The sequence below is a fragment of the Lactuca saligna genome, chromosome 4 (genome assembly GCF_052625555.1).
Source record: "Lactuca saligna cultivar CGN05327 chromosome 4, ASM5262555v1, whole genome shotgun sequence".
In the NCBI taxonomy this organism is placed as follows: domain Eukaryota; kingdom Viridiplantae; phylum Streptophyta; class Magnoliopsida; order Asterales; family Asteraceae; genus Lactuca; species Lactuca saligna.
The window spans coordinates 186,443,200-186,454,116 of NC_136420.1; positions in this window are offsets into that span (position 1 = coordinate 186,443,200).

The following is a 10,917-nucleotide window of genomic DNA, read 5'->3' on the forward strand; positions in this document are numbered from 1 at the left end:
CTGCAACTCATTTTATGAGGAAAATATTTGATTTTCTTGTGCATACACTACATTTACAAAGAAAGGGTTTAAACTTTATGAAAAAAAGCTTATGCACTCACCAACATAATCATTGACACTCTTTCAAAATTTACTCGTATTCTCAAGTAATCAATAAAAACAAGTGACTGCCAGCTTTTGAGGATGGAACGCTTCGGCGTTAGACTAAACATTTTATCATTATATTGTAATCGATTTTTAAACATGTACTCATAAAACCATGTAACTTTTCTCGATTATATCTATGATAGTTGTATTTACTTTGATCACTATTATACTCGTTGTTATGGTACTATACATGAAGTCCGTCACCCACGAATGTTTTCGCCATCCTTGGTTTGGGGGTGTGACGGAATGGTATTAGAGCATTGTTTATAGTGAACTAAGTATATCGCACCACATAAAATGTACAAAGTATAAACACAATGGGACTAAAATTCTCTAAGTAAACATTTTTCATACAACTATACTTTTACAAATAAAATAGTATTTTTATGAAAAGTATAGGCACATGCATGCATGATGGTATAGTGTCACGTCTAGGAAAAACACGAAAAGTAAAAATGGATGAGTTGTACACGATGATTATGCCTTGGGATATGTAATCAAGTCTGGGAGGAATATAGCATGATCAACTATATTCGTCCGAGAAGTCACTAGCATATGTTAGGGGATAGTCGTAGTGAGCAACAAGTCTATCAACCTACCAACACCCATACAAGAATTGCACTAAAAATCAAACAAAACGTGTAAAATACTATACGAGTATTTTATGTTGCTATAGCACCATATTTCTAGATTAGTTATGTGTCTCTTACACCCCTATTCTCGCACAGACATCATGGCAGGATTCCACTTACCAAGAGACCCCTACTTTCCGAACCAGGGAAACGAATGTTGGATAGAAGAGGGTTAGAGGAAGATCCCAATGAAGACCCCGAAGAAGTCAAAGAGGAAGAGCCCGAAGAAGAAGAATTTGAAGAAGAAATGGAGGAAGAAGAAGATGAAGAGGAGTCGGAATAGGAGATGGAGGTCATCAACCCTCCATATATAGCCAGGGTTCCCGCGAATCGTTTCGGATGCAATGGACCTATGCCCTGTTAGGTATCTGTGACAACCCAAAAATTTAGCCTTGTAAGTTTGGCCATTCAATTCAACTGAGTGTCAGACCCATTTCTGCTATCTTTTAGCATTTCTTAGAGTCTGTTTAAGGGTTTTAAACGCAGTACAATCAAGCTAATGGGTTAGGGATGTGTCAGCTAAAGTTCTTCGCATTGAAATCGAGTTGAACACTCCATCCAAGGGAGTGTACGGTCGTACACCCATCATGACCGTACACCCACCTCCATAAGTGTGATATCCTTCCATTTCTAAGTCATTTCTTCAGTTTCCAAGTTAAGAACTCGAGTTTTCTCTCAACTATCATCAAGTTTTTCACCCCGATCTTCAAGAATCTAAGCCTTTCTTCCGTTTTGATTAGTTGTTATTCTTCTTAAACTAGTAACACCCTTTGATTTCATCCATGAAAATCATCTTTTGGGTAGATCTTCAAGATCTTCATCTTTCACTAAGAACATACACTTGTTCTTGGTGGTTGTGAACACCCTTTTTAGCCTCCAAAGTGTAAGTATCCTTTCCCTATGCTTAGTACATGATGAGATCTGATTTTAAACACCTTAGAATTGACAAGAACTCAAGAACATAAGGAGTGTACGGCTGTACACCCATGTGTGGCTGTACACCCCTCAAAACACCCCAAAAGGACTTACAAAATGTAAACCTAGTTCATGCACTTGTTAAGCAATAGTCCCACAAGATTCCCTATCATTCAAAACACACTTTTGTGCACTTTTTAGCATGAGTGTACGGTCGTACAATCCATGGCCACACACCCATGGCCGCACACTCCTCATTGTGGCCGTACACACTCCTTTGACGAATCACATGTGATTCTAACATTAAGTCCAAGTCCCTAAGGGTGTTTCCTAGCATGTTAGTTGTTTAAAACACTAAATTCATGCCTCTATATGCCATTATATGTCATTAGTACTCGTTTGTGTATCGGGAATTCATTCGTGGAACTTCTTATCCTTATGCAAACCTTCGATTGAATCACCCACATAAGGTGACTTCATACCCATATAATCAATCTTTTAACTATTTTAAATGCTTTTAAGGGGGGTAATACAAGTTGAACACAATGTTAATTGTGTAAATGTTTTGTTATAAGCATCTTTTAAAGGATCGCTTATGTTTTATTAAGTGATCAAAACGTTTCAAAAACTCTTTTAAAGTTATGTTACTTTATAGTTTACAAAACTCCGTTTTTAAAGTACAATTATAACTTAGTAGATAAAATGAGTCTTTTCTTCAAGTCAGTATCAACACAAGTAAACATACTAGTAAACTATAATAGGTATAGTTTAGGGGTTCAGTTCACACTAGAACATAGAGAACATACTATAAAGAGAAATAGGGAGGAAAATACAATACACGATAACAGAGAGAACATGCTAAATACTATAACAGAAGAACAAATCATGATTAACAACATTATACCAATGATCACTAACTCATTTTTCTAAACAAAAGGTGATAATAAATGTGGTATACAAGAACAAGATAACTTTAATGTGAGACTACTTCGCGACTCAGTAATTTGTTTGCTGAAGTTGCGTTTTGTAACCAGAATCTCTTGGAGGGAGAGTGTATAGTATGGGTACAACCACATCACATTATGACATTAATAAAACGAGCTAGTTTTATGGTATTCAATACTTCAGTTGTGTCAATTTAAAAGACAACTGCAAACTTACATCAATACAAGCGACCAACAGAACAGTCGAGTCATAGTACATACAGTAGAAAGGGGCCTATAATGTTAACTATATGATTCCTTAGTGCATACATCAGGGATATTTATTAATTGGGTCTGATAGACAGTAGAGTGTATGTTTTCCGCTTCATTTCTTGTTCCTTGTTTGGTTGTGGGCTTAGAGCAGATGCACCCAGTCTACTATCTATCCGATATTTATATATATATATATATATATATATATATATATATATATATATATATATATATATATATATATATATATTGTAACGACCCAAAATTTAAGACCAAAAATTTCTTTTAATAAAACATTCCTTAAAGCAAAGTCATCATTCCAACACATAATATGAGTATAAGTTTTCAAAACACATGTTCATTATCAGAGTAAACATTCCCAGGTTGTCTAAACTATGGTGTGTGTCATGCGATCACCCCGAGCTCTTCCCTCTGCTACCGGAAGTACCTGAAACTAAAACTGAAAACCGTAAGCACGAAGCTTAGTGAGTTCCCCACCCTACCACATACCATGCATAACCACATACTGCACATATTGGGCCACGCCCGCTATCTTGGGCCTCGCCCCTACCTCGGGCCCCGCCCACTACAACGGCCCCGCCTAGCTTCGAGCCCCGCTCGGATACATATCTATTTTACTTAGGCCTCGCCTGTCACAGGGCCTCGCCCTCCAACAAATAATAATACATAATCATATCACAATACATAACTAAACACATGCAACTGGTTCTGTCCTAAGGCCTCGCCTATCCTGGGCCTCACCCATGTCCTGCTACTGATGAGATATGGAACCCCATCCACACTCTGCTATTGGTGAGATACGGGACCTCGCCCACACTCACCTCCCTACCAGGCACATACATGTATCACACAGACAACAAGTATAATGTATCATATAAACAAATCCTTGGGCACCCGCCCGCTATTACTGGACCTCGTCCTGAATATCATACTAGCATACTGTGCCCAGGGCTAACCCCCGGGTCTTCTACTCATAAATACATAGGCCGACATTGTGGCCTTAGACCCATTCACACAAAGGGAAACTCACTTGCACTGGCTGAACTTGCTGATGATCTCACTAGCTGCCGCCCGGCAACTCACTAAACTCCTGCTTCCCTTGCTCCTCGAACTACCAATATCAAAGCAATACTGAGTCTAACTGACCCCCGAAAGACACCCAAGTCAACCCTGGTCAAAGTCAACCTTCCAGGTCAACCCTACTCACCGAGTCACCCTACTAACTCGCCCAGTTCAAAATGTTCAGATTCCTTCTATTCGCGCCTCGACTCGCCAAGTCAGTCCATGACTCGCCGAGTCTACTGATTTCTGAGTCCTGACCTGTCCAACTCACTAAGTCCCCACCTGACTCACTGATTTGAGTCTCAACTCGAAGGGTTTGGGGTTTCGCAACCTGACTCGCCGAGTCCAAGAACAGACTCACCGAGTACAAGGCAATCTTCATCTGACTCGACGAGCTGTTCATCCCACTCGTTGAGTTGCTCCACTACTTCATGCTACTCGCCGAGTCCACTCAAAGGACGCGCCGAGTCCATTCGAATCCCTTTACATGCAGAGGGATTTTGGGTCATGCATGGACTCCAAAATTACCCTTCCCAATCCCATTCCTCACGTAAAGTTGCAAGCTTTACGTGTAGAGAAGGAGATATAGGCAAAAATGCACCATGACCTAGGGTTTAAGTCAAAGAGTCTCCATGATCCACTCAAGGGCTGATACTTTGTGCTTCTCAAGACCATCATATGCTTTGATCTGAAGTAGCAACTTCAGATCTGGCTTCTAACTTGAAAGAATAACATTATGGCTAAAATCCCCAACAACAACACATAGATCTAGGTGTAAAGGAGAGAAAATAGCAGCTTGTTACCTCCAAGATGGACACCACTGAAGTAGATCTAGGATATACACCTCCTCCTTTGAAGCAACCTTCTTGATCTTCAAGTTCCTTTCCCAATGTTCCTTCCTCCAAGCTATTTCTCTCAAATGATGGAAGCTCACACGAAATCAAGGGTGTACAGGTTCTCTAGGGTGATATGGGGGCTGAGGGAGGGACATAGCACTCTTTAAATAGGATACAACTCCCGGGATTAGGGTTTTCCTCGTTCAGACCAGACTCGCCGAGTTACCTTGGCCGACTCGTCGAGTCGGTCACTTATTCCTAGACCCGGATCCCGCTCGGACTCGTCGAGTCTCCCCTTAAAATTGGGGTTTTCTTTCTTTTCTTGGCTTTCCAAACTTTGGGTGTTACACACACACACACACACACATATATATATATATATATATACACACACACACACACACACACACACACACACCAAGTAATCATAAGGAGTACCATGTATGGGCCAGGTCATAGTATGTAAATTCAATACACCGTTTTCTAGACAAAACATATTTTTCAATTAGAACATTTGGTAGACAAAACTAGAAACTTACCAGCATTGGGTTTAATCCATTTTATTAAACTAGTATAACTTCAAGGGCCTTATGTGGTTAATTCTATAATACCTTGGTTTATACATCAGGGTTATATATAATTAATACCCGATAGGTAGTTGGATGTGTGCTTTCCGCCTTAATTCTTGTTCCTTGTTTGGTTGTGGGATTAGGGAATATTTGCACAACTAACTATCTATTCGATATTAGATTATATATAGCTAGTATAAACCAAGTGATTATAGAAGGAACCATTGTGGTTACCATTTTTACTAAAAGAAATAAGGATTTTCTTAAAGAATGTTTTCATCAAATATAAAGGAACTATTGCAGTTAACTTCGTGAGTACCAAGTGAATATCTCAGGGTGATATACAACAATGATCTAACAAACAATGGGAGGCGTGCCTTCTGCCTTATTCCCTATTCCTTGTTTGGTTGTGGGCTTAAGGAAGAGACGCACAATCGATTGTTTGTTTACTCAGGGTTTTATATAACTTGTATCCATTTAGTACTCATAGAAAGGATTGTAGAGTCATTTTTACTTATCTTTCATCAAGACAGGAAATATAGGATTTTCTGGAGGAACATGCGAGTTTTTCTAAAAAGAACTTACAACTTACTACATCACTAAAATCTTATGAACTCACTAGCTTAAATGCTGATCTACTCTTTCAAAATAACTTGTATTCTCAAGAAACTAGTAGACATGTACGCACACTGGGATTCAGAAGATGGAGCATGATAGTTTCATGTCTTGTTTTGTTATTTACGTGTGTAGTCTATGTTATGTGAACCACATACTTTGTAAACACTTTCTTTCTAATGAAATGGTTGTTTATTACTTTGATTACTATGATGCATGTCTTGTGATACTAAACATGACGTCCTCCGCCCCCGAACGTTTCCGCCATTCCGGTTTGGGGGTATGACAGTATTAGAAATCGAGAGGTTGAGGCGTCATCAGCAACAACGGTCACCATCTGGCAATCAACGCGGTTACTATGACCTCAGCCATGGAGGACCGGCTGACAAGGCCCTCCCAATCGTGATCCAGCAAATCACAAACCTTGGAGATCATAATAGGGAAACGGCAAATCGAGTTCGGGAGCTGAGTGCCATTGCGGAAGTCTCCAACGTGCACACTCGAAACCTGGAAAGAGACCACTATCCCTGGGACTGACTTATTGAGGACCTTGACACCACACGGGTAGAGGTAAGGGAGTATCAGGAAAGATACATGGCTCTCGGAGAGAGAGTGACCACGGTTGAACGTCGGTTAGCAGATCTACAAGGAGCCTCTACTTCGTCTCATGGACCGCAAGGGACGAGTCGCCGTGAGTAGGGTCCACACTACTCACTACTTCATTGTACTCTTAGAGTACTGGTTAAAATCTTGTAGTTATAACTAGAGTCTCTAGTATGGAGAGCGTGATACTTCTGTATAGATCTATATTGGGATTGACAACCCACATGTTAGCTGCATGCAACAGCTACACATGCAAGTATGGGGTGACAAATATCATAACATTCCGCCGTTCCGGTTTGGGGGTATGACAGTATCAGAAATCGAGAGGTTGAGTCGTCATCAGCGACAACGATCACCATCTGGCAATCAACGCGGTTACTATGACCTCAGCCATGGAGGACCGGCTGACAAGGCCCTCCCAATCGTGATCCAGCAAATCACGAACCTTGGAGATCATACTAGGGAAACGGCAAATCGAGTTCGGGAGCTGAGTGCCATTGCGGAAGTCTCCAACGTGCACACTCGAAACCTGGAAAGAGACCACTATCCTTGGGACTGACTTATTGAGGACCTTGACACCACACGGGTGGAGGTAAGGGAGTATCAGGAAAGATACATGGCTCTCGGAGAGATAGTGATCACGGTTGAATGTTGGTTAGCAAATCTACAAGGAGCCTCTACTTCGTCTCATGGACCGCAAGGGACGAGTCGCCGTGAGTAGGGTCCACACTACTCACTACTTCATTGTACTCTTAGAGTACTGGTTAAAATCTTGTAGTTATAACTAGAGTCTCTAGTATGGAGAGCGTAATACTTGTATATAGATCTATATTAGGATTGACAACCCACACGTTAGCTGCATGCAACAGCTAGACAGGCAAGTCTGGGGTGACAAATGTCATAATATTCCGACGTCTGAAGAACGTCATAACAGGTTACTATGTCAATCAGTAAGGTTATAATAACCCACATAGGGAAATAACAACACATATAGTTTATGGGGATCTTTATGGATTTTATTTATATAAAACTGCATACACTATTATAAGTATGGAAAATACTTGTACATTTCGGTCTTTGGGTCTTAAGACTGCAACTCATTCTATACGAAAATATTTGATTTTTCTTGTGCATACACTACATTTACAAAGAAAGGTTTTAAACCTTATGAACAAAAGCTTATGCACTCAACAGTGTAATCGTTGACACTCTTTCAAAATTTACTCGTATTCTCAGGTAATCAATAAAAACAAGTGACTGCTAGCTTTTGAGGATGGAACGCTTCGACATTAGACAAAACATTTTATCATTATATATGTAATCGATTTTGAAACATGTACTCATAAAACCATGTAACTTTCTCGATTATATTTATGATGGTTGTATTTACTTTGATCACTATTATACTCATTGTTATGATACTATAAATGAAGTCCTTCATCCTCGGACATTTCCGCCATCCTTGGTTTATATATATGCTTAAAATCCATCATGTAATAGAATATATTAATGAATAAGAGATCTTAAAAGTAATATCAATAGTAGCAATGGAAAAAGGTCACTATAATGAAGTTATAATAAAATTACCCACATTACTCTCAAATAGTCAACTAATGATTTACCAACACATTATAATTTTCGGCACCAATAATATGTACAATACCAATTGTCATATTCTTTCTTCATCGTATCTTCATCCTACATTAATAAACTAAGACTCAGCATCAGTAAAACAACAAAACACATAATTCCCTTTCTATTGTACTAAGAACATCACTATAATAACACGTATCTTCGTTCTTCACTTCCAATATTAAGACATTAAACGAAACAAAAGAAGAAAAAGTGTAAAACCTTAAGTTTGAATACATATAGTTTGTATGAATCCTATATGCCAGACCATTTTTGTGACATGTGTGTGTCTGTCATCACAAAAGAGAAATCCAAAGAACTGACAAACCACAAAATTAGTCAATTCGAGGATAAACCTAAAAATACATGAAGAAATGTATATTACCAAAAACTAACCTATAAACCAAATAATCATACAAAAATCAACAAATTCAGGGAAAGTTGTAGATTTTTTATAACTTTTTTTTAGTTTGAACCGAAAAATCATTATGAATTAGGAATAACAGAAGTCGAGCATGTGCAGAAATCAAACTTACCTTTCTTTCTTTCTGTTGAATTTAGATGAACATCGATGAACATTAGAGGTGAAAATTTTGGGGAAAAGGAAGAATGGTAATTGAGAATCAATTGTTGTTCTCTACACATCTGATGTGTGCGATTTTAGTAGCATCTTTTGCTACTCGATTAGACAATCTTTGGCGAGAGAGCAAGGCGATGGGGTGGAAGAAGAAGAGGGAGCATCGGTGAGATTTTAAGAGGTTATGAAGATATTGGATTTTTGTGGGTTCAACATATGAAGAAGAATAAGAGGAGAAGACATATCGATTTATTTGAGCGGAAGAAGCAGTGGTAGAGCAGAAGAGGGTTAATTTTAGTATGAGATAGGAGAACAATCGACACCTTTTGGAGCAAGAGATGAATGACGGGATGTTAAGGAAGTATAGATGAGGTTGCTTTCATGGATTTAAGGGGTGACAAAGATACAATGAGGTGACGGTAAGCGACGACAATAGAAGGTATCCAATAGTTGAGGCGGTGGACTAACCCAAGTAGAAATAAATAACCCCATGAACAGTAACCTTGTTCATGTACCGTTCCTAAGGGAACAAATTTATAATCTATATATAAAATATTGGAGTAAGTTATAGTTTTGGTCCCTATGGTTTGGTCAAATTCTCATATTCAGTCCAACCTTTGAAAATTTGACAATATGCATCCATGTGGTTTAAAGAAATATACATTGTCCATCCTTAATCCACTTAAAAAGATCATTTTACCCTTACTTTTATATATTTCTTTTTCTTTCTTTATATATATATATATATATATATATATATATATATATATATATATATATATATATATATGTATAATTGTTTAAATTTTTTATATTTTGTCGCTTATATTTTTTTATATTTTTAATGATTTATATATATATATATATATATATATATTCAAATATATTTTTAATGTTTTTTATATTTTGTTTGTTTATATTTTTTTTACGTTTTATTTGAATTTTTTTCTAGTTTTTTTTCAAATATATCTTTTAATGTGTTGTTGATCTTTTGTTTTTTAGATATTTGTAAATCTTTTTGTAAATATTTATTATAGAAAAAATATAAAAATGTTAGTTAAATGAGAATATGATTAACACATATTAGGTATATAATTATTTATTTTGATATGGTTATTGTATAGGTTTCGAGTTCAATTTTTTTAGTTTTAGAATTTTTTTACATTTTGTTCCGAATGGAAAATGCTAATCAAATTTTATATAATTCAAACATATGTATCAATGTTTTCGAGTTCATATTTTTTTTATAAATTTTGTTCGTTTTCGAGTTATATGGTTTTCCAGTTAGTCTTTATATAACTTGAAACCCCTTTTCGAACTTCAGTTACCCTATCTATTAATCTTATTAATAATATAAATTTATACCTAATCTAAATTAATAATATCTACATTTAACGAACTTTCTTTTACATTTTGTACAAAAAGCATAAACAAACAAAACATCAAAAAAATGTATTGAAATGTAACGTCTATAGATTTGACCTAGTCAATTTAGAGACAATTAGCATCAAAAATGATTTTTGATAAAAGATTACTTAGAATAAAAAATCTTAACCAATTTATAGTATATGTCACAATGGTTCCGTATATATAAAGAATGTTGAAATCTGAATGATAACGAAGAAGTTATGATCCGTCAAAAAATTTCGGCTAAACCGGCACGACACTACGTAACGTAAAAAATGAATTTTTGATCAATTATTTTCTAGCCTTATAGATCTAAACGAAAGTCTTAGTATACGTTAAACCAAAATGTACATAAAAAGAATGTACAAATATGACTTCGTATGAGGAAATTATGATTTTTCTAAGATTTAGCATAGCAGTACACAACCCGAAAATCGAATTTTAGATCGATCGATTTTTATCCGACACAAGCTAAATGAGAATTGAAGATCTCATTAATAGGAGCTCAACGATATAAAGACAAACGTAAATGGACGTCGAATGACAAAGTTATGAATTTTTAACGGACTTTAACTGTCTAAGCAAAAGTCAAAATTAGCCGATGGAGTCTAAACAAAAGTTATAGATCCCGTCGATACTTAGTCGTGGATATAAAGAACGTCAAAAATGGAGCTCATATGTAAAAGTTACAGATTTTAGAAGATA